This window comes from Alligator mississippiensis, chromosome 2 (genome assembly GCF_030867095.1).
Source record: "Alligator mississippiensis isolate rAllMis1 chromosome 2, rAllMis1, whole genome shotgun sequence".
NCBI classification, from domain to species: domain Eukaryota; kingdom Metazoa; phylum Chordata; order Crocodylia; family Alligatoridae; genus Alligator; species Alligator mississippiensis.
This window is the reverse complement of record NC_081825.1, coordinates 74532412-74556590: the sequence shown is the minus strand read 5'-3', so window position 1 is coordinate 74556590 and position 24179 is coordinate 74532412. Positions and strand designations below refer to the sequence as shown.

Below are 24179 nucleotides of genomic sequence, written 5' to 3'. Positions count from 1 at the left end.
CAGGAGAAGTGTTGAGTGGGAACCGCTGGGTACTGTCCTGGGTCCAAATATTGTAATTTAAAGGATAGATTTGAATACAGTTAGCAAATTCATAGTTGACACTAAGCTGAGTGGATTTGCATACACTGGGGTAGGATTAGGATTCAGAATAACTTGAAAAATGATCCAAATTTATTGGAAGAAATTAAATAAGGGAAAATATAAAGTACTACACTTAGGATGGAAAAATGGCATTCATAAATACAGATTGTCAAATGAGTGGGTACACTGCAGTAGTGCAGAAAAAGGCTGGGTGGGAAGAAGAGAGGTTATAGTGGACAAACTGAATATGGGACAGCAGTGTGCCAAAAGCATACTGAATTGTGTTAACAGGAGTGCAGTTTTCAAGTCAAGAGAAGTGATTCTTCCACTGTATTCAGCACTGGTGAGGCTTCACCTTGAGTTCTGTGTCCAATTTGGGTTGCCACACTTTAAGAAATACATGAGCAAACTATTAAGGTCCAGCACAGAAAAGCAAACATGATTAGAGGTGTAGGAAGCATGATTTACAAGAAAAGGATGGAAGAATTAGGATTAGAATCAGAATTAGTCTGAAAGAAAAGACCAAGGAGGGATTTAGTCACAGTCTTCAAATACCTGAAGGCTGGCTATGTGGAGGATGGTTATAGACTGTTCTTTGTGGCTGTTGGGAAAAAGACCCACAGAGTAACAGTGTTAAACTGAAACAAGGCAAGTCTAGGGAAGAACATTCTAGCTGAAGTAGGTGGTTATGCACTGAAATAGATTACTGGGAGAGGTTATAGAATCTCCAACCTTGGGATTTTTTAGGAGTAGGTTAGATAAATATTTGCCAGGCATGGTTTAGACAGGAATGATCCTGCCTTGAGTAGAGGATCATCTTCTGAGGTCTTGTATAGTCCACTTTTTCTGTGATCCTATAAATATTCCATTCTGGTGAAGCATTATTTTATGTAGTTTGTCATATTGCTAGCACACAACTCGGTTAAAGAGTAAAAGTGATAAATGACATTAACTTCTTTGGTTTGCTAGATTTCTGAAAGTGCCTCTGCTATAACTATAAATGATAGTTCTGTTGAAATGCACAGAATGCTCTAATCTACATATATTTGCATAGTGAGTATACAGGTATGGTGTGTATATGGGAGCTTGAAAAACTAGACAGATAAAGATCTGATTTAAAATTTAAGGATTTTGAAAGTAGGGTTTGTCACAACCCAAGGGTGTGATTTTGTTTGTGTGCGCTTCGGCACTGCTAAATTATTTCCCGCCACTCGGAACTTTCTTTGCAGGGTGCATTTCTCAGTTGCAAAGAGAAATGCACGGTGCAAAGGAGTACCTACCACCCGCATGCAAATTTGTGTCCCACTATTGGCCAGTTCTAAATTATTCCCACGTGGCTGCTAGCGATTGGCTTGCTAGCTGTATAAGAGGCTTGAGCGGTTTCCGCCCAAGTTGGAGAACTCCGAGGAGAACCACACAAGGGAGGACTCCACAACCATCTGGAGGAGGGCTTCACGTCTTGTGAAGAACTGTAAGCGCTGCAGAACCTATTGGACCCAGCGTGTACCTTAAGAAGCCTATAGGGGTCTGATCAACCTCTGGCCTCTCCCCGTCGACGAACGATCCCTCGACAAACCCCTTCCCTGCACGCAAGTTCCACGGAGCCTAGCAAACTTCGTGTGAGTGTATCCAGAGCTCTTCTCCGAGTTGTTTTCTTCAGTTGACACGACGGGCTCGCGTTTTTAGAGCCTTCAACCGGATTGGGCTAGATTTCGCGTGGAAGGAACTCTTGTCCGCTTTTCTTCTTTCCTGTCTGTAACTGCAACTCAAGCAAGTTTTCCTGCCTGCACCGCGACCATCTTTGGTGTAAGTAAAATAATCTTTAATCAACCGCTAAGTGTCCGTGCCTAATTCTAGTCCGCTGGCCTGCATTCCCTGACCCGCATGCCAGGGCTGCTGGCCACAGCCCGCCGCGCGCCCCCGAGGGCCTCGGACCGCTCCCGGCCCGCACAGGGTTGATCTTCTCAATTCAGCACCTTGATATCAATAAACTTGGACAATGTGTGGGATAATATGTGTTTTTGGCTTCTTTTAATAAAATCACTTAAATGTTCATTTATTCAAAACGAGATGTGTGCATGAGCTTGAAAATTGATTTAAATTCACACACATAACTGTACATATTTGTATGCATGTGTCATTACACATGCAACCACACATTCAACCAGAGAAATAATACTATGGGACTTATCTCCATCAGAATTTACTGGTGCAGTTTAACTGCAAACATTTGTAAACAACCATGCAGGGTCATTTCATCCTTGAAAAACACAGTCGGTACCATTTGCAAAATACCTTCAAGTAACATATTAATTTGGGAAAAGCTATCTGACATTCTTTAAGTCAAATGCAGACACATTTTCCACTGTAATACATATTCTAGGTTTTAGGACGAATTTAGTGAGTGATCTAGCATGATTTTAAAGCTGATATGTGTTGCCAGTACAGTATCTAGAGATTTACTGACAAATATTCCCTAATACAGAATAAAAGTTAGAAGCATTGGAACAAGGGATAAAATTTTGATTCTAGGTTGCAGTATTCTGTGCTAGAGGTCAAAGACCAATACTTCCCCATTCAGAATTTGGCCACAGTGTTTCTTGTCTGCTACAAAATATTAATATATAATATTGAAATGAAATGACCTTGTGAAGATAAAGGCTATTTAATATTCTTAACACAATTTGTTCAAGGAAAAAGATGGCCTTTAATGTTTTGATAAGTAACTTAAGCAAAAAAAAACCCCCAAAACATTATTAAATCATTGGGTTTAATGTTTTTTCATTTCCCGATTAGCAAATTTGAAAACTACAGACTCTGGAGTCATGGCATTTTTTTTTTACAATTTTCTCTAAGACAATACAGGAAACCTGACAAGAGAATGGTATATAATATAATAACATTATAAAATGTACAGTTATTGGTAAAAGCATACAATCCATCATTGCAAAAAAAAATAGTATAGTTTTAGAACTGTTTTTAAACTTACTGCTCTTTGTTTATTTCAAGGTTACACTTGTGTCTGATTTTTCCAAATTTGACAAATCATAATGTTCCTCTCTGTTAGGTCTTCAGTGTTTATATGCTGCCTTTTGGTTGTTTTTGCTTTGTTTTATTTCTAAGCAGTACCTGTTTCTGAATTTTGGCAAAAACACCTATATGACACTTCCAGAAATGTTGTTTCCCCAAAATAAAAAGGTTGATATGTTTGTTTTCTTTAATTTTAACCTACTGCAGTGAGAAGTTGAGTCTACGGTATAACAACCACTTAAGCACGTCTTTACTTTTAGGCACTGCACGGTTTCCCTTAGGTCTATCTGGTATTGCTCCACAAGTTAATGAAACATAGCTCTGGATTTGTCATGTTGTGTAGTAGTATTTTATGACAGCACATCCCAGAAATAAAAGGAGTTGCTGATTGAAATGTATTGCTTCTAACCAGTTCTCTTTTTCTGTCAGTTGTTTTGTCAGTAGTGTTTTATTTCATCTTTGATTATCAGACACTTTTGGGTAAAGCTGGAATTAGATTAACCTTTTGATGATTTATCTCTTGTTACCATCCTACAATATCAAAGTATTTTCCTAAAATGAAATAATTCACAGGCAAAAAAGGTCTGTGTGTCATGGTAGGGGGACACTTAATTAAGCTATAGTTAAAGCTGTTAATATTGTTAATATACATCAGTAACTTCAAGAAGATTACATTACGGGGCAATCCAGCCTCACCTTTGCATCAACAATGTTCCTGAAAATCAGCCAAGCTAATGCAGTTCTGCTGTTCAAGAAATGGCTGGATTAGAACACACCCTACACATCTACAAAATGTGGATCCCATTCCACAAGGAAGTCTGCATCCCAGGGGACAGGACTTGTACTGACTGGTGAGAAGCAAGGGGTGGGCCGGGGGTGGGGGTGGGGAAACAAGGAATCTAAACCAGCGAGTTTCAACCCAGGTGCCACAAGAGCCTGGGGTACCAAGAGATCCTTTCAGAGGTGCTTCACTGCCCCTGCTCCTTGGTCAAACTGACCTGTTGAACCTATTTTTGGGAAAATGCTGAGTGGGGCTAGACTGGAAAGGAGCCACATAACAGTGTAAATCAGTGCTGTTCTGCTGACTGGGTATTGTTCTCTTTAGGACCTGGGCAGAGGAATGTGCCTTCTTTTTCTCCTTTCCGGCAAGAAGCTCCAGTTGTTACTGAAAGTGAGAGTTATATAGGAGCTCTCTGCTAGGAGAAGTTGGCCTCTCCTTGTCCTTCCTGGGAAAGACAGCAGGTCCCACCCCAGGAAGTTTTTCCCAAAAGGAATTTATGATTAGGCCAGGGAGTGAGCCAGAGGGAGATGCTGTTGAGCCCTGCTACACTGTACCACAGAGCATAGCACTGTGCCAGCTGGACCCTTCCCAGAGCAGGAACCCAGGCAAGCTGGGAAAACTTGTGGTTTTATGGTAATGAATCTCATAACATGGGATGCTTTTTACAAAGCCCTCATTCCTGGAAGGAATTCAATTTTGTATTTAGAAAATCCAATTTCTCACACCATTAGGCACCTTTGGAGTGAGATAAAGAGACTAAGGGTCAGATCCTATCTCATAATATTGCTATAAAGTTAAATACAGTAAGGATTTGGGGTGTCTGGACACCAGGGTGACAAGAGCAGTAATAGTAATTTTTGGAAGCAGTGGTTCTCAACCAGGGTCAAGCCATATTACAGTTATTTATGTATGTTTTCCCATTTGTTTAAAAACATGTTTCCAACCATGATATTTTTTGTATTCACTGTAATAAATTAGTTTTAAAAAATGGGGTGCCACTGAAGTCAAAGAACTTATGGAGTGATGCCTTGAGTCTAAACAGGTTGAGAACCACTGTTCTGTTAGGAGGGATAGCAAAACTATCAGAACAAAAATGTCTTCTATAGTGAGTTTGAAATGAGGACAGCATGTTGATATGGTCTCTCATTCCATTCTCATAAATAAATTAAGAGGCTGTAACATAGATGTTTACGTGGTCCAATGGGTGACAAATTGGCTTAGCAGTCGTACCCAGAGAGTGGTAGTAGATGGGTCGCTATCAACCTGAAAGGATGTGGGTAGTGGGATTCTGCAGAGTTCAGTCCTCTTCAATATCTTCATCAGTGACATGGATATGGGTGTGAAGTGTACTCTGTCCAAGTTTGTGGACAATACTAAATTGTGGGGTGAAGTGCACACACCGGAGGGTGGGGAACAATTGCATGCAGACCTGGCCAGGTTAGAAAAGTGGGCAGTACACAATAGGATGCAGTACAACAAGGATAAATGCAGAGTGCTGCACTTAGGGTGCAAAAATATCCAGCACATCTACTGGCTGGGAAGTGACCCTCTCAGCAGCACAAGTGGGAAGGGATCTCGGAGTCATAGTGGACTCCAAGATGAACATGAGTCATCAGTGTGATGAAATCATTAGCAAAGCTAACTGCACTTTATCATGCATCAGCAGATGCATGACAAATAAACCCAAGGAGGTGATACTTCCCCTCTATGCGGCATTAGTCAGACCACAGTTGGAGTACTGTGTCCAGTTTTGGGCGCTGTACTTCAAGAACGATGTTGATAGACTTGAGAGGGTCCAGAGGAGGGCCACTCGTATGGTTAGGGGCTTATAGGACAAGCCCTATGAGGAGAGACTGTGGGACCTGGACCTCTTTGCCTCTGCAAGAGAAGGCTAAGAGGTTTTCTCGTGTCTGCCTACAAATTCATTAGGGGGATGCAGCAAGGGATCGGAGATGCTCTGTTCTCCAGGGCACCTCTTGGGGTAACAAGGAACAATGGTCACAAACTGACAGAGAGCATATTTAGGCTAAATATCAGGAAAAACTTCTTCACAGTAGGGGTGGCCAAAATTCTGAATGGGCTTCCAAGGGAGGAGGTGCTCTCCCCTACTTTGAGGGTCTTTAAGAGAAGGCTGGATAGGCATCTGGCTGGAGTCATCCGACCCTAGCACTCTTTCCTGCCCAGGGCAGGGGGTCAGACTCTATGATCTGTTGAAGTCCCTTCTGACTAGCATCTATGAATCTATTGTGATATCATGCTGAGGCCATAAGTCACACCATGGCTAGGGACAGACATTCAAGAAGCCTGAGCCTGAAATGATTCAGTCTTTGCAGATTAGTCTAACTTGCAGAAAGTGAACCGCTTTGCAAGTGGATAGATGTGCGGCACATGCCTGCGGTGGCTCAACCCAGAAGCCTGGGGGTGTTAGAGTAGCCCTCTGTTCCACAGGGAAGTTGAGCTGTGTGTGTGCAGGGGGCAGGGGTGGCCAGGCCCCTGCATCCCCACCCCAGAGGGGAACCCTGACAGCTGGGATTCTTGACACACAGGGCTGACCAGCCCCAGAGGGGAACTCTTTCCCCTCCTTCCTCTCCTACCACTGCTGTGCTGGGGGGGCTCTTCTCCCTCCTCCTTCCCCCCTGTGCTGGGGTGGGAAGGAGGGCTCTGTGAGGCTGTTTGGCCCCAGGAGGGATGCTTTTCCCCCATCACTGGGGTGGGCTCTATGGGATGCTGCCCAGCCCTAGAGTGGGACTCTTCCCCCCCCAGTCCTCCTCCCCCTGGGCAGGGGGAACCTCTGTTCCATGTGGGGAAAAAACTCTTCCCCCTCTCCTTCCCCCAGAGGGGCAATGAGATTGCAGAGCTCAGCTGGGCAGGGTGTGGGTGTGTAGGGTATGAGGGAGGGTGGGGGATGTAGGGATCCCCACACAAATTGCCCCTAGCTGCTTCCCCTTCTCCCCACTGTGCAGGTCCCATACTCTCCCAGGAATGGAGGGAGCCCGCCCGCTGCTTCCCCTCAGAGTCCAGTGTGGGGCTTCCCCTCTGAGTGGGGAGCTGCAGGCATGATGCAGAGCCGCAATAGAGGTAGACAGTGCTGCGCTGGGGGTGAGGAGTGAAGCCCTGTACAGCCTGACCAGCTGCTTCTATTCCTGTGGCTTCATGCCATGCCTGCAGCTCTGCATTCATAGGGGAAGCCCCACACTGGACTCTGAGGGGAAGCAGAGGGCAGGGCTTCCTATACTCCCAGCAGAGTATGGGACTTGCACAGTAGGGAGTGGGGGAAGCAGCTGGCTCCAATGTGGGGCTTTCCTTGCTGTGGGCTCAGGCTCAGCCCGGGGAGCATAAGGCAGGCTCCACTCCCTCCCACCGCACTCCCTCCCACTGCTGGCTGGAGCTGCGCCTGCACCAGGCACAAGCACCCTGACCTCCCTGCCTGCTGCTGTTGCCCCCCTCCCCACCCTGCAGGACAACCAACCCAGCATGGCCCTGTTAAGGTGATGGTGATGGGGGCAGGGAGAAGGGTTAATTCCTCCCTCCATCCCTTCCTTGCAGCTGGGGTTTTCCAGATCCAGGGGCCACTGCTGCAACCCCCTCCCCACTGTTCCCCAGCAGACAGGCTGACCACGGCAGCGGTGGGGGAAGAGGAGAAGGAGACATGAATTAATCTTCTCCCTGCCCACTTTGCCTTAATGGGGCGATGCTGGCCAGTGCCTCTGCTAGGGCCGGTCCCTGTTCTGGCTAGAGAGCAGAGGGGTGGGGTCAGCCCTGTGGCTGGAGCAGAGAGCCCTGCCTAGGCCAGAGAGCATGCCAGGATGCTGGGGGTGTCTGGTTTATCTTAAACCAGCAAGAGGTCTGGGACAGGCGTGGCATAAACCAGTTAAGTCTGATACTACATTTAGCCAGGTTTATCTCAAGCCAGTTTTGGCCATTTTCAAGCTGGTTTATGTGCACTGAATGTCTGTTCTGTTACAGGTTTAAACCAGTTTTAGATCACTTAAACAGGTTTATGTGTAATGTCTGTCCCTAGCTCATGAAACTGAAGTAGCCTGTAAGTGTGATTGTGAGAAGGTTTCATACTCTTTATCACTGTCTCTTTCAAGCTCCCAGTCCAGCTGGTCAGACTGTGCACTGAGTTGAAGATTTGGTCCTCTGAAATTTATTTCTTAGTAATATTTTATAATATATTGATTACAAAATAATTTTTATAATCTTAGAAACAAAAGCAGAATTCAAAACAACCAATTTTCCAGTATTATGATTAAACATATGTACCCTGTTGTTTTTTTGAAAATGGCCTTTATGATGAGAATTAGAAATTAAAAAAAAATTCTTCAGTTTATATATTGGAGCACATGCGCTTGTATCACCTGAATGCAGATGCATAAGACTTTTGTACTAAAAATCATGCTACAGAGCTACTGAGAATGTGCTGACTTGAAAGTTTGCATGGAAGGAAGAACAGTAATTAAATCTGTTATCCTCCAGAGAAAGTTAAGAGGTATGATGTGCATAATCCTTTTATTGTATATGGAATGGAGAAACATGGTTTTAAAAGAGATTAGGGAGTGAATGATGAGTAAATGGAATTACTTAAAGGATCACCTACTGTACTTTAGATGATAGTTGCCATGCAAAACTTGGCTGCATTTGCTTTCTGAAGTTTGACTTGAAACTCTTTTTGCCTGCAGTATGTAGCTTTTCAAAATATTTAAATGTATGGAATTTAAAATGAAATCTTGGAATTTCTCCTGGGCTTAAATGCTTCCATTTTTAGCACGTTTATATTTCTGTGTAATTTCTTCATAATATCGTTATTATAAGTTTGTTCCTTTTACTGAATCTGATATTTTGAATAAAAATGAACACAGTATTTATTAACTTACATGTTTACTATATTCTTTGAAAAGCAATATAGAAGTGCTGATGGCAAAAACCTTTTCCATAATATTATATTTTGTTTCTAAAATGTTTATAGAGCTTGGCTGACATTTAAAATATTTACCTTCTTTGAACACAATTAAGGCATATTGTGCATTTCAGAAAATTATTACATCCAGTGAAACAGAATATCATAAAGCAGTATAAAAAATTATGAAGTTGAAATATAGCATTTAGAAGATTTCCTGCTTCCATTAGCTGGGTAGAGCTGCCTAAGTCCTCAACTTCTCTTTAACTACAAAGTTTCTGTATTCTGTCACAAGGATATTGTAATCATTATTTTGCTACATCTGATTATTCGTCACTGATAAAATTCCTGTTGGTACCTTGGATGAATAAGATTAATAGAGAGCAGCATTTGAAATATGCTAGGGGTTGAAGAAGGTCTTGCTGCATCCTTAATTAATGATGGAAAGCAGTATTTTCTACTTCTCTGATCTGGCATGAAGAACATAGGAGTCTGCTAAAGCAATGAGAGCCTTATATTTTCAAATGAAAAGACTCTAAAAAGTACAAGTTAGATGTTTCCATGGGTGGATCTAGGATTTGAAAAGGAATGGTGTGCAGATGTGCGTCTGTATATAACACAGCTCACCTTCTCTATAAGTAAAAAGAAACTAGAAACATTACTAATATGTTAAGGACCTAAGGCTATATCATTCAGTTTCAGATGGAAGCAAAAACAAATACAACTTTTTTTTGAAGTGTATATTAATGTATGTAATAGTACATATTAAAAAACACAACAACCTAGGCAAAAATAAAGGTGTTGTTTCTTTAGGCCTCTGGTCATTAGAATCAAATATACATCAGATTCACAAAATAAAATCAAACCTTCTTGAGCATCTAGACAGTGTATCCAGTGCTTCACTGAAAATTATTTCCCCATCTGAGCTGATGTTTTGTTTTCACAACTGAGTAATGTATTATCTAGACTTATATACAGTCTGTAGGCCTGTGAAATAGTAATTCCATTACCAGGAACAGCTAAAAGACAAGAATTGCAGAAGAAAGCCTGGTTTGAGTTATGGAACATCAAGACCATTAAAACAGGAGAGAGAAACAGAGGTCCATTGACACCTGTGAAATGAAGAAATCAGGTAGATTAGAATAAGCCACAAAATCAAGTGATCCACTGATGCCTGAATAGAAATGCTGCTGCCAGTGCCAAGCAGCTGGCTTTAAACTTGCATGGATTAGGAATAAAAAGAGGAGGGTACTACTGTATCCCCTGGATCCTCTCCAGGTTCCACATATTTCTTATTGCTTGTAACTGCCTGTTTCTAAATTGAAAAGTGTTCCTAAGTAATAAAATGAGCTTCCATCCCCAAATCCATCCTAATATTCCTAGATATTTCAAGCTTCACTTATATGGAGCTAGGAGAAATCTTTCTGGACTGGTTTTATATAAACTTGAAATAGGCCCTCAGTTCAAAGGAACCCATAGATGTTGTTCCAGATTTTATAGCCAAAGCATGTGTTAGAATCCATGGAGCATGGAATCATATTCAAAGTGAATGTGTACAGATATTTTGACATTAAGCAGAAAAGGCACGGCATCCACACGACAAAAATTCTTTTGTCATTAAAGATGGCCGTTTTTGTATATTGTATTTTTGCCATATATTTTGGTGTTTTATAATAAAACATCTATTTACATGAGTAATAATTGTTACATGAGTAATAACCCCATCAGCATAAGTGTGATTAGTTGCAAGTGTCAGGTATGCTTATATGCATAGGGCATTCAGATTTTTGCCTGTATAAAATAATTCCATTTATGCAAAGAGATATATAGTCATTACAGGTTGAAGGTAATGTGGAAAGCTAAGGAGAGAACATCTGGTAGATAACAAAGAACAAAAACTATAAATTTCACAGGATTTATTTTGGAAATATATTGGAAAGTGGATGAACAGCAGCTCAAAGTCATGATGGCTTGAGCTGGAGCAGAAAGAATCAAAGGTATAAATCACCTGTATGTTATATATCACAAGTGTCCATGAATGCAGCAAATACTGTTTTTAATTATGTTCTTCAAACGTGAGTTCATTATGGTATCATCCAAAATCATAACTTCAATAAGCTTTAGGTTAGGTACTGTGTCCTGTATTGTATACATAAGCACAGCTGATAATATACTATAATTTTGATTTATTTAATCAGAAATGTCATGCTAAAAATATTTTTAAATTTGTTTTTTTAAACGAGGGCATACATCTACAGTCCTTTACTTAGACAAAAACTGAATTCAGTGGCACTTTGGTGCATGAGGATCACAGGTTTGGAAACAATCTTCTTTCCATTCATATAAATAGCATAATTGATTACAAACAGGATTTGGCTTAGAAACCATACATTCAGCATTTCAAATCCTGGTGAATGTTATATAGTGAATTTGAGCTATATCAGGGTTATACAGCTGGTGGCCTATACTCTGCATATAGCCCCCAGGGGATTCATACATGGCCCCTGGGTTCCCACACCAATGCCACTTCCCCACACTGATTTGGCAGTGTAGGTGGCCTGTGTGTCCAAGTTCCTTGTCTTTTCTCTAGATTTTGCTTTAACCTTCCATTCCTGGGGCAGGGCAGAGTGGGGCCAGGTGATGGGAGTGGAGCCTGGCTGCTTTCCTGGGATGGGATAGTTGGGTTGTTTGGGCTGTGCACGTGGCAGGAAGAACTGGGTTGCCCAAGCTGTATACACGGTGGGGTAGGCTTGGGGTCTGTGGCCCATGTGGCATGTGGCCCTCCATGGTCCAGAAGTTGGGACATCCCTGAACTATATTGTAAGTGTGATTGTGACTTTCATAATTAAGAAGAGGGTAAAAGATATTAGGAGTAAGGTTTGGAACTGGCAAAATGGATTTGGGTTTGGTTTGGTTTGGTTTTTTCAGTATAAGGCAGGTTTTTTTTCTTTTTTCCTGGTATCTTTTTTTCAACCTGCTGTACACTTGGGAGAAAGGTTAGACAAGGTTTGGGGCACAAGCTGCTCTTCCTCAGGTCTTTGGTAGAGACTGTTGTATCCTGTAGCTCCAAAGGAGGGCAGTCTGTGCCCAAAAGCTTGTCTGCGCTGTCTTAGTTACAGTTAGTCCAATAAAAAATATCACAATAAATCCTGACTTCTCATACATTTCCAGGACCAAGAGGGCTACAACTACATGCTAATGGCACATTGATAATTTTTTTCCTGTTAATTTTGAAGCAGATGTCCCATTCTGATGTATTTTTGTGCCTGTTCTGTATTTTATCTTTATGAGTATATTTTACATAGTAAGTTTAATGATAGCTCTGAATTTGGGTAAAAAAACTATGTTACAGTATTGAATTCCTTGTGTATTTAAGACTTCTAAAGAAGGCAGACTTTTGACTAATTTTGTTTTGCATATTTAATTTTAGTTTTGACTAAAACAATTGCATGACTTAAGTATAACTTGGTACTGTATAGAAATGGTCTCAGTTCAAAGTACCCTGAGAATGAAACCAGAGTTTGTTTGTTTTTTTTTAATATTGTAACAAAGGAAATGTTTTAATAAGAAAAACGTAGTTCACTGTGCCTACTAGTAGTCCAGTGAGTGAAATTCTGATCCCATTGAAATTAGATGGGATTTTTATTGAAATCAGTGGCAGACAGGTAATAAGTGCATGTGATAACATTTTTTTGCAGGGTATTTTGTGGAAACAAAAGTTGTTTGTGATCAATCTTAATATTTCTTATTCCTTCAAAAATGCTGCATTCACAAAAAATAGCTTTCTGTAAAATAGGGAAGACCTGCATTCTGTTCAGGAAAAGAGGTAGTTGTGGATCTTAAATATTCATGAAGCACAATAGTTTCACAACAAATCAAATTTAATTAAATGATGCATTTTCACCACTTACAAAAGGTTTATTAAAGGTTTATTTGCTCATGCAAATTAAAGTGTTAGAGTAAAAAATCCACATGAAACTTGGCACTAACAATTAAAAAAAAATTATTGAAAGATTTCTCGCCTCACTGCAGTACCTTGCCATGTTTAAACTGCTCAGCTTGTCATTTAGAATCTTTAATGAAACCAGGGAGGAGGCTATTTATTTGCATAATAGGACATAATTTGCTGTGGTGAGGTTTTAATTATTTATAGGCTGTCTAAAATATTTAAAATGGCATCACTAAGGAGCATGAAGTGTTGGATAATGCCTTCATTTTAGGTTTCCTGCCGGTTCCTTTATGGGTCAAGCATTTTATTTCTAATTAGCATATCAGGACAGTGGCTCCAAAAACATAAGGAAAACAAATTGGTTTCAGTATGCCTGCAACTTGAGTAGTTCAAAATTGCCAAGGGTCACTAAGGGAGAGAGTAGATACAGAATGTGCCAATAAGGCTACAGCCAAAAGTCAAACAACTCATCAGATGTTCAAAATAAACAAAAGCACAAGACTGGTTAGGCATGTTGCTTACACTGCACGCTTATTTCTTCTTTTTCTCACATGATTTTTTTTTGGTCTATTAGCTTTTTTACTTTAGCTATTATTTAGCTAAGTGTGTTTTTCATGGCTTAGATATCATTTAGTTAAAAAAAAAAAAAAAAGGATCACTGTATAATCTTGTAACACTTCCTTGAAAAGAAGCAAGATTTAAATTGTTCCAAATTGTAGTTTACTTTAGGTTATTCCAAAATGTATCAACAGTATATATTTTGTGTAGGATTTTAGTCATATAAAATATGGAACTACATGCTGTTAAGTCTGTACCATAAAGTGCTGAAAGCAAGACACAACAGGGAGGACTAAGAGTTATTGCTTTCAAGGAAACGAAATGGTGTTCTGAAAAATAAACTCCTACATTATATTTGCTTTTACTACTGGCTTGAGAATTCATGTAGATTATCATATAATTTCTCTTTCTATTTCTATTTTTAGAAAATATGCAGGTTTTACTACAGATTATGTCATTAGTTGCTTTCTAGCATGATCTGAAAATAAATTGTGTACACAATGCTACTGTTTGTACATAGAGGTTCGGAACTAGCTGTTACAATGCAAGAAAGAGACCTTGGAGTGATTCTAGATAGTTCTCTAAAAATGTCAGCTCAGAGTGCAGCAATGACCAAAAAAGCCAATAAAATGTTGGGCATCAGAGAAGTGAGAAGTGAATTGAAAACAAAACAGAGAACAACTTTGTGCCACTATACAAATCTGAGTTGCGCTCACATCTTGAATACTGTGTGCAGGTCCCCACATCTGAAAAAGGGTATAGTAGAATTAGAAAAGGTACAGAGAAGAACAGCCTAAATGAGCAGGGGGCATGGAGTAGTTGCTATACCAGGAGAGACTAAAAAGGCCAGACCATTTCAGTTTGGGAAGAGTGTTGATAGAGGCCAATTAAGTCATGAACGGAGTAGATGAAGTAAATAAGGAGCTGTTGTTCATCAAGTCCCAGAATACTAGAACTAGAAGGCACCCACTGGCAGGTTTAAAACTGACAAGAGAGAGTACTTTTTTACACATAGCGAGTTAAAGTGGAATTCATTGTCATAGGAAGTGATGGAGGTAGATAGCATATCCAGGTTCCAATACAGACGGGTTAAATTCATGAATCTTTTAATGGCTATTGAACAGGATGGTTACAAATGTTTCTTCTGGCATTTCTAAACTAATAGTGGATACCAAGGAGGGTATTGAATAAGGGATGGATCACTCTAGAGATAATGGGTTCAATGCTCTCTCTTTATAGCAACCATTTCTGCCACTGTCAGAGAGGTGGGTTAGATCAGCAGTGGGCAAAATACAGCCTATCAGCCAAATGCAGCCCACCAGCTGATTGAATCTGGCTTTTAGGCAGGTACCTACCAAATAATTGTATCCAGTCCTACTGGTGGCTGTCTCTGCTCTGCATAGGGACAAATCCCACCTGGTCCTGCCTGAGCCAGTACCTGCTGTGCTCCCAGCCTCGTCTGCCAGAGGAGCCAGACCCAGACAGCAGGCACAGCTTCTGAGCAGGGCTGCTGCTGCCCAGGGAACTCCTGGGCTCCCCCAGCCTACAGCAACTCCTCTTCCTGTCCCTCCTGCAGTACTCTGGGCAGCAGGTAGGGAAGGGAAGCTGAAGCATTGAAGGGAGTGGGGTGGCCTCTGCCTGTAGCTCACTTTGGTCCTGCTTGTGCATGGCCAGGCGGCAGAGCTCAAGGATAGAGAGGGGCATAAAGGAGCAGGTGGCTCACAAAGCCCCATTGGGCAGGGACAGGACAGGCTCATGGGGTGGGAGCAGCAGGAACCAGTGCAGCCCACCAGGCAGGCACAGGACATGCAAGTAGGGTGGTAGTAGCAGCAGGAGCCAGCATGCACTTGGTACATCCCTGTCAGGCAGGCACAGGATAGGCAAGTGGGGCAGAAGCTGCAGGAGGAGCCAGTGCAGGCTCAGCTGCAGCCCTGCTAGGCAGGTGTGGAACACAGACCAAGAGAGCTATCATCCCTGTCCCCACCTCTCCTCTCCCCTGTCCTGGGGGCTTCTCTTGATGCCTGCTGGTGGCATCTGCTTTCCTGCCCTCTGCATCATGCTGCGATCCAGGCAGGCAGCCTCCCCCTCCCCCTGCCTGTGGAAGGGCTAGGCTCAGTCGCATCAAAAAGAGTGGGTGGGAGGAAACTGGGTAGGGGGGAGGAAGCCCCTCACACCCGCACACCTAACCCACCTACACACCAACCACACCCCGCACACACATCCACACTTCTTCACACACCTCACCCCGCACTATACTCACACATACACCCAGCACTGTCCCACACACCCCACCATGCCCACCCCCACCCCCCACACACATCCATGCATACACACCTACTCCCACCATGGCCACCCCCCACACACACACCTATACTTCCCAACATATCCACTCATACCTCCAGTCCTGCACACCCCAGCCACAGATTCCCCACATGCCCCTGGACACATCCACATATACACCCCACTGTACCCACACATATGTACACACTACACCTCCCACATTTCCACACACCTACACCTCCCCACACACGCACCCATACCCCTCACACACCCCACCCCACCATACCCACACACACATCCAACAGTTCCACACACCCCACACCCCAAACACACATCCCACACATACACACGCACCCCCTTCCCATTCATGCACAATATACAAGCAATCCCCCTCCCCCTCAAAAGGAGTACTTCCTGGGCAAGGAGAGAGACTTCCAGTTGCAAAGATTAGGAGTTAGGGTATGGGACTTCTGCTCACAAGATAGTGACTAGGGGGCAGGGCATTGGTCAAGAGGAGGGGCAACCCTTGTGGCCCTTCACATCTGACCAAAACTCATTAACCAGCCCTCCAGCCAAAATAATTGCCCATCCCTGAGCTAGATGGACCATTGGTCTGACCCAGTATGGCACCACTTATGGTCTTAGTATTTCAATCTTATTTAAATTTTATTTATTTTAAACAATTTTTTCCTCCAACATCCATACACAGAACTTGATTTTGGTAGTCTCTACCTGCTGATGCAAGAGCAACATGTGGTTGAAAGAACAAATAACAGAGACTGTTTCTTTGTGGTAGATCAGCAAAGAAACAGAAAGGGGTGAGAATAAGTATATGAGACATGAGGAAGAGCTTGAGGAAGATAACCCTCTTGGGGAAACGCACTGAGGATGAGATGAAGCATGAAAGCTTCAAATAAGATAAGGTGGGAGTAAGTGTGAGAAAAATCCAGTGAAGTGAAACTTTTTGTGTAGAATGAGAGGTAAAAAAACCTTAAGCATGGTGTCTCAAAATCTTTAACCTGGTATAACAAAGTCTTGTGAAAAATAACTATTTTATCTTCCTGTCCTTTTTCTGTTTCTTCCCCTACCATTGTAGATTTGTTTCAGTAGCTTTGATAAAAACTCAGCAATTCAGTTATAGAACTAGAATGCTATAGTGTCAAAAAGGCACACATTCAAGGGATAATTGATAGATCTCACAGGTAATTTTATATAAGCAGCCATAATCAAGTGTTTGTGTTGCTAGTCAGTTCCACAGAGATTGTTTCTTAGATATTTGTTCTCAGTTAAACCATTTTTTGTTAATGACCTGGAAGAAAGCAAAGATGTATTACTGGAAAAATTTGCAAGCTACATGAAGTTTAAGACAGAACTGATCACTGATGAAAGCTAGATTACTGATAATTTGATGAGCTGTGCACATGAAAACAAACCATGCTTTGAGTATGCTATATAAAGAAGCAACATGGGATGGAGGACTGAAAGGTCCTCCTAGGTTTCTCAGTTCAGTTTCCTGCTATTACAAGCAACCAATTATATAATCTCATTAATAAATGTATCTTAAAACCAGTTAGGGGACTTGCTCCCATTTGCTTCCAAGGAATGTAGGTCACATTTGTATTATGAGAGACTGTTCTAAAGAAAAGAGATTCTGAGAGAGACTTGGGATTTATGGTAGATAAATAGGTGCACGTGAGACTCCAATACAACAGTATGGTCTAGAGAGTTAATACAATCATTGGATTATATAAACAGGCAATATTAACTAAGAGTAGAAAATTTATTAAAGCACCTTGTATTCAGCACTGTATAACCTGCTGATGTATTATTGTGTATAATTCTGGTTTCCACAATGAAAAGGGATGTTAGAAAACTGGAGAGGGGTCAGAGAAGAACTATTAGAATTATCAAAGGACTGGAAAATATGTCCCAAAATGAAAGATCGGGGGCTCAATGTATTGAATTAATCAAAGATAAGGTTAAGAAGCCATTTAATCACTGTATATAAGAGCCTACAGTAGTTCCTTGGACTCTTACAATTTATTAATCCATGTCCTGGTGATGTCTGAAATGTATCTCTGTGTGACATGGACTTAGTTTTTCTGTTGTTTTACATCTGTGTAATTCTAGCCTGAGGAAGATTGTTGTTATTGATTACATGCCGTATATAGGAAAAGCATTGTTATGGAATATGTTATAATTTACAGGACCTAAAAAGTACACCAATTAGCATTCACCAATAAAAAGAACAGGTGCACCATGCTTACATCTGGTATGTAGCTACAAAGACAAAATACACCTATTTACCTATAATATTTCATGTTTATTATAGTATAAGAACACTTTTCAAAGCTTTTAAAATATTATTATGATTATTATAATGATCCATTTTACTTCCATCTTCTCATGTAGCTTTTATTTATTTACATTTGCATTGATTGAACAAAGGCAAAATGGAACTTTTCCAAAGCACCAAAGTCCTATTTTCAAAGCAGTTCAAGCATTTGAAAGTCAAGGTCACCTTGGTTCTTCAGATGTAACATCCACTGATTTGCAGTTAGGTACGTACGCTTCAGAAAATTTGACTTGGTACCTGTCTCCATCTTTAGGTGTTTAAATACATTTGAATAGGCCTGTCAAAAGTGTCTGGGTAAAGGTCAGGGAGGAGAGCAGCATGTGAAGGTGGAAGATAACTTAGGTGACAGTGACCATGAAATGATAGAGTTTAAGATTCTAAGGGGAGGAAGGAAAGAGAGTACCAGAATAAAGGCAGTGAACTTCAGTAAAACAAACTTAAAGAAACTCAGGGACCTGGTAGGTAGAGTCCATTGGGAGGTAAGTTTGAGGGGGGAAAGGAGTCCAGGAGAGCTAGCTATACTTTAAAGAGGCACTCTTAAGGTTGCAGGAGCAATCTATCCAAGTGAGAATGGAAAGTGCAACAGGAGACCAGCCTCGATAGACAGCAATTTCTACAAGAAGCTGAAATTTAAAAAGGAAGTCTTTATAAAGCAGAAACAGTCATACTACTAAGGAAGAATATAAGAGGCATGCAGGGAGAAAATTATGAAGGCCAAAGCGTAATTTGTGACAGAACTAGCCAGGGACATAAAAGGGAAATAAAAAGGGATTCTTTAGCCATGTTGAAAGTAAGAGGAAGACCAGTGATTCAATGGGTCCCTTGAAGAAGGTAGATAGCAGTCTATTCAAAGAAAATGCAGAGAAGGCTGAGGTATTTCATGCCTTTTAACTTTGGTTTTCACAAATAGGGGCAGGTACAAGATAAGTGCAGTTGGCAGCAGAGATTGGGAAGGGAAAAAACAGCATAGTTTAATGGCAGACAGGTTAGGGATTATTTAGAAAAGCTAGATGCTTTCAAGTCAGCAGAACTGGATGAGATGCACCTTAGGGTACTGAAGGAATTGGCTGCTATTACTATTCCTAGAAATTATGCCTCGAATGAAATTACCAACTCTATAAGAGCTTCATTTGATTGAGAATGCTCTTGGTTCATCTATCCAAGAACACAGATCTTCAAGAACATACTACCACAGCAGAGTGTTGTCTACAGTTATTCACCATGGAATGCAGAATTATGTTAGTCCTGTTATGGAATACCATCCACATAAATTGGTCTTGGTTAGGGGTTGTCAACCAGGGTTACACATACTCCTGGAGGTACTTGGACTGGTCCTAGCGGGGTACGCGCAGGCATGAGGGAATGGAGCGTGGCCACCTCCCAGGAGTAGGGCCAGGGCAAGGGTAGCGGCGCTCCTCTACGGGGTCCCCTGCTCAAGATAGGATCATCCCTGGCTAACCCATCCCAGCCAAGAGTTTATCTAATCTGCTTTTGAAAGTTTCCAAGGATGTAGATTCTAAGTAACTTGTTCCAATGCCTAACCCTCTTAGTCACGACATTCCTCCTTCCTTCCTCAAGAAGGAAATAGAATAGTCAGGCATGTCTTGGTGTATTCATGATGACTGTTCCTGATCACCTTGTTCTCCTCTAGGTGCTTCATGATGGTTCCTTGAAGACTTGCTCAATGATGTTTCCAGGCATAGAGATCTGGATGACTGATCTGTAATTCCCATACCTTCCCTTCTTAAAGATGGGTACTATATTGCCCTTTTCCAGGCATCTGAGAGCTCACCCAACCTCCATGAATTCTCAAAAAGGATAGCAAATGGCACCAAAATTACCTAAATGAATGAGATATTTTTAATGTTCTTGTTATAATTTTTTCATAAAAAAATCAACAAACATAATAAAATGGTATTTAACAAATGTATATTTTAAAATATCCTACTGAAAAATATTTTATTTTTCAAACAATTTTACTAATAAATCAGTAAGATTGGAAATCATGTATGCATAGGTTAATGCTGGAAAATTAGAGAATGAGAGGAGAGAGTGCAATTCTATATATCTACATAGGGGACTGGGTTAGCAACACTAGCTATGTATGGAAATGGTGTATAGAATCAAAGGGCCCACACGCAATCTGAAATAGCAATTATAGACAAAACAAGTACTTAGAGTTCTGAATTCATATTCAGTCAACCAAACATGTACAGGAGTGAAAAACTTGTCTTTTTAGTTAACTAACTAGGTTACTTGAGACTTGTAGATAGTTGTACTTTGATTATAAGACTACTGCTACCCAAAGCAATACAAAAGAGAACTGAGTCTCTCAACTAAATGGATCCTCAACCACAAAGAAATCCTGATAGTATATAAAAAAAATCATGATATTGTTTGGAAAATCATGACATTGAAAAAAAAATTAAATGGAAGGTGAAATTGAGGGAAGTTCTGTCTTTTCCCCTTTACATTCTGATTTGAGTCTTTAGTCATGCCAAATCATGTTTCTGAGCATATCTTCACACCCATGATGAACAGGTCATTACTTTTTAAAAAAATAATACAATCTGCAAGTCTCACATCATTTTTAAACATTAGAAGTGGAGAAAAGAGAAAAAAATATCAAATATCACAAGGATCCTGAAACAATTCAAGAGTTTATAACATTGTGCTCTGTATCTTCATACACTCAAAAACCTAACAGCTACACACACAGCTAGAATCTCTAGGGCTTGTATGAAGGTTCAGCTTTGTCCAAGGTTCAGCTTTCAGAGCCTGAAGATTTTTTTTTTATATAACTAATTGTATAATTGTGTTACTTCTTATACTTGCAGGAATTGCATTAAAAGCCAACCATATGACTAACAAAACCTTAAGAATAGTTATTTTAAGACCATATTCCCAGGTTTCAAAACAGGCTTTTTCTCAGGAGAAAGTAAACTATTAACAATATCCTCTAGCCCATTTTATAATGGTCTCAGAAGAAAAAAAATAATGAAAATAATAAATAAGCGATATTTAAATGTGGGTTACACCAAAATCATAGAACAACATTCCATGCCTTTAGAGGTACTATACATTCTTTTAGTTAATTTATGATAATGAAGCATAAGGAGTTTTGAAATAACATCTGTCTTTCTATAGCTCATCACTAATTATATCTGAGCATCTCCAAACTATTAAAAATATACAGATTTAGTTCTTTTTTAACACCTCTGGAACCGGATAATGCCACCTTGTGAATGCAACAATTGATCTTTAATTGCTCCACCTGAAATCTACTTTTTCCTCCTCCTGGGTTTCTGTCTCCAGCTCCCTTATAAATTGGATAAATTATATGATATTCAGCAGTTGAATCTTGTTTTAGTTTTGCAGACTGAAATGGTAAGTTTAGAGCAATATGGATATGTGAAATTGTTGTTCCCACCTGCACTACAGACTGGTCCAATTATCTGACACCAGCTTCAAATTACTTTCTGATGTTTCCCCATAATCTTAAACTGCATCTTATTTATCAAAGCAGAGCAGAAAAACATCCTTGATGTGTCAGTTAGCCTTAATACTGTGTGATGCTTTCTCAAGGTTCAGTTAAACCTGCTGCACATTTAAAAGACACCTTAGTGATTTCTGAAAGGGTTTTATGGTTTTTCAATGAATTGCTGACTTGCTATCAAATTCAAATGTATTTTCTTGTAGTTCAAAGGACCTGAACTGTTTATTGAAGGATTAGAATATCACATATATTCTCTTTTTTGGAAAAAAAATCATGTTCTTTTTTTCCCATATCAAAGTGATTCCTAACCTTTTGTGGCCAACAGACTACTGACAACCCTTAGTATTTCTCAAAGACCAGCTTTTCATCTCGTCTTCAAACTTTTAATTGAAAATACTAAAAGAGCGCAAGAGGCTTTCTGATCTTCATATCAACTGAGGATCACAGCAGGACCTTCTGGGTCACTGTTTTCAGCCCATAGTTTAGAATGTGTGCCCTATGGAATTTTACATCAACTTTCCCTGCTGACTGGTAGAGTTGAATACCCAAATCTGCTGTACCAGTTCTATTGGCTGAAATCTACAGGAACTGGGCCATGCCAGTCCTGTGAATCCCAAGAAATTAATTTTACATGACTTATACTCATGAGGTTCCTGAAACATGAATTATGCAAAGCTATCTTAGTTCTAGTTTTGGCAGGTAACAAGGACCTGATAGAAGAACCGCTTGCAGAAAATAATCTGAAATCAAGTGATCACAAGTCGATTGCATTTAGTTTAAGTTCCAAAGTAGGTCTATAACAGGTTTCTTGGACTTCAGAGGGGATAGCTTTGAGAAACTAAGGCAGTTAGTTCAAAAGGTCAGCTAGATAGGCTAGTTTAAAAGCTTAGATATTGAAGTGACGTAGCATTAGTTTTAGGTAAAAGTGGAAATAAAATAAGAAGCTTGCATTTCAAGTAAGAGGGTAAAATAGAAAGGAGGGCTACATACCTTCCTAGATGAACAGGAACTTCAAACAGAATAAAGAGATAATCTACACAGCTTGGAAAAAGAGACTGATCAGTGAGGAGGAATATATTTTTATGGTCAAAGAAACTAAGAATAAAGTCAGTGTGTCCAAAGGTTTAGTTGGGTCAGAGCCTCTGAAGAATTTTAAAACAAGTAGCAAAACCTGCTTTGATCAGATAAACAAAAAAACAAGTAGGGTTTCATATGCTGAAGATATGGTGGAAATCAGTGACATCCTAGGTGTGAACAAAGAACTGAATAAATACCAAAGTAGTTGCCTGCTTGTTAGCTTTACTTAAATAGGCTGGAAACAGATGTTGGTTTGTCCTGCCATAAAAACATTTATGGTGGCATAAAGGCTAAACAAACCTAAGGCTAAGCTAATCTAAGTCCCTCGTTGTGCCACAAATTCTCCAAATTTGTGGCTGCAACAGAGGTGAAATTTGTGCCACTTTTTTGCAGTGGATGTTTGTTTGTTTTAAGGAGGAAGAATGCAGAGAAGTATAGTTTCCTGTACTCTCTGCTGCCCCAAACAGGAGTGTCCTGCTTGCCCTAGGAATTCCCATTTGTTCAAGGTTCCCATTCCTGGAACATACACATAAGGCCCTAGAAGTGCCTGCCTGGGTGTTTGCAGAGGTGTCCCACAAGTTGGATTCCCCAGGTGCAAGTTGTAGGAGTTCTGGTTGCGCAAGGCTTTAGCCATGCTAAGCTATATTAAGCTATGGTGCCAAAAAGCAGTATGGGAGACAAGGCCCTCATGACCACTGGATGGCCAGAAAGAAAAACAAACAAACATTATGAGACCTGTCCCTTTTATAGAAAAACTAGTGGGCTGTGAATAACATACAGTGTCTATACCTGTTAAGAACAAGCTTTGCTAAGTTGAACTGACCATTAATCAGACCACACTAGTGTACTGTACAAGGGCAATAAACCTTTCTGAGCTTTTGCCACTGAACACAGATCTGGGTTGCTTTTTGCTGAATTGCCTTTGAAATCTGGAAAACTGATTCCTAGCATCAGCCTTCCAGAACACACAGACTCTAGTAGCCTGTATATCACAAGCAACAGCAACTAGATACCACTCAAGAAAACACTCTTCACACTTCAGAATAGCACGTGCCCAGGAATTCTGACTTGGGGCACACCTCTGCAAACGGGGAAAACCTGGGTTTCCCCATTTGCAGAGACACACTCAGGAGTCCAACTTGAATTGTATCTCTGGCAATGAGAAAACCCCAGTTTTGGAGGGTTGACTTTTGGGGGAAGGTGCACACAATATACGAGCAAATGCAGTAATAGGAATCTTTAGGTAAATAGTTGCATGCACATGCAAGAGTCTGCATTCCACTGCCTATGAGCCCCCTTCCAATCTTATGCTCTTACGCATGTACTAAGCTCTTGTCTGCTGTGTTGCCATTGAATCCCGCTCTCCCATTCCGTCCCCATCATCGATATGCAAAAACTCCATGGCAAGGGAATTATTGCTTCTTGGGGACCACATTTCAGAATATAAAGGACCAATGGGCACCTATACATTTGCTGAACATCTGCTCCCTATGTATGCTGATTAGCACACATCGAAGCAGACTTATTAACTGAGTCTGCTGGACCATGCTAATTGGCATACTCCAGCAGCCTCCACATCACATGTATTTAGCATCCCTGTGCTTCAAAATGGTGGCAAGTGCTTCAACTCAAGCTCATCGAACAAGCTTCAGTTAAAGCACCACAACTGTC

At 40.7% G+C, this 24179-nt stretch overlaps 1 long non-coding RNA gene across 1 annotated transcript in view; it reads left to right on the top strand.

Moving 5' to 3' along the window:
* Window positions 1-20710, top strand: part of LOC132248560 (uncharacterized) — a 181876-nt gene extending 161166 nt beyond the window's left edge. Inside the window, exons 4-5 of the long non-coding RNA XR_009459783.1 lie at window positions 18028-18140; window positions 19587-20710. This is a non-coding gene — a long non-coding RNA (uncharacterized LOC132248560). The remainder of the gene's footprint in view (window positions 1-18027; window positions 18141-19586) is intronic.
* Window positions 20711-24179: the final 3469 nt, after the last annotated feature.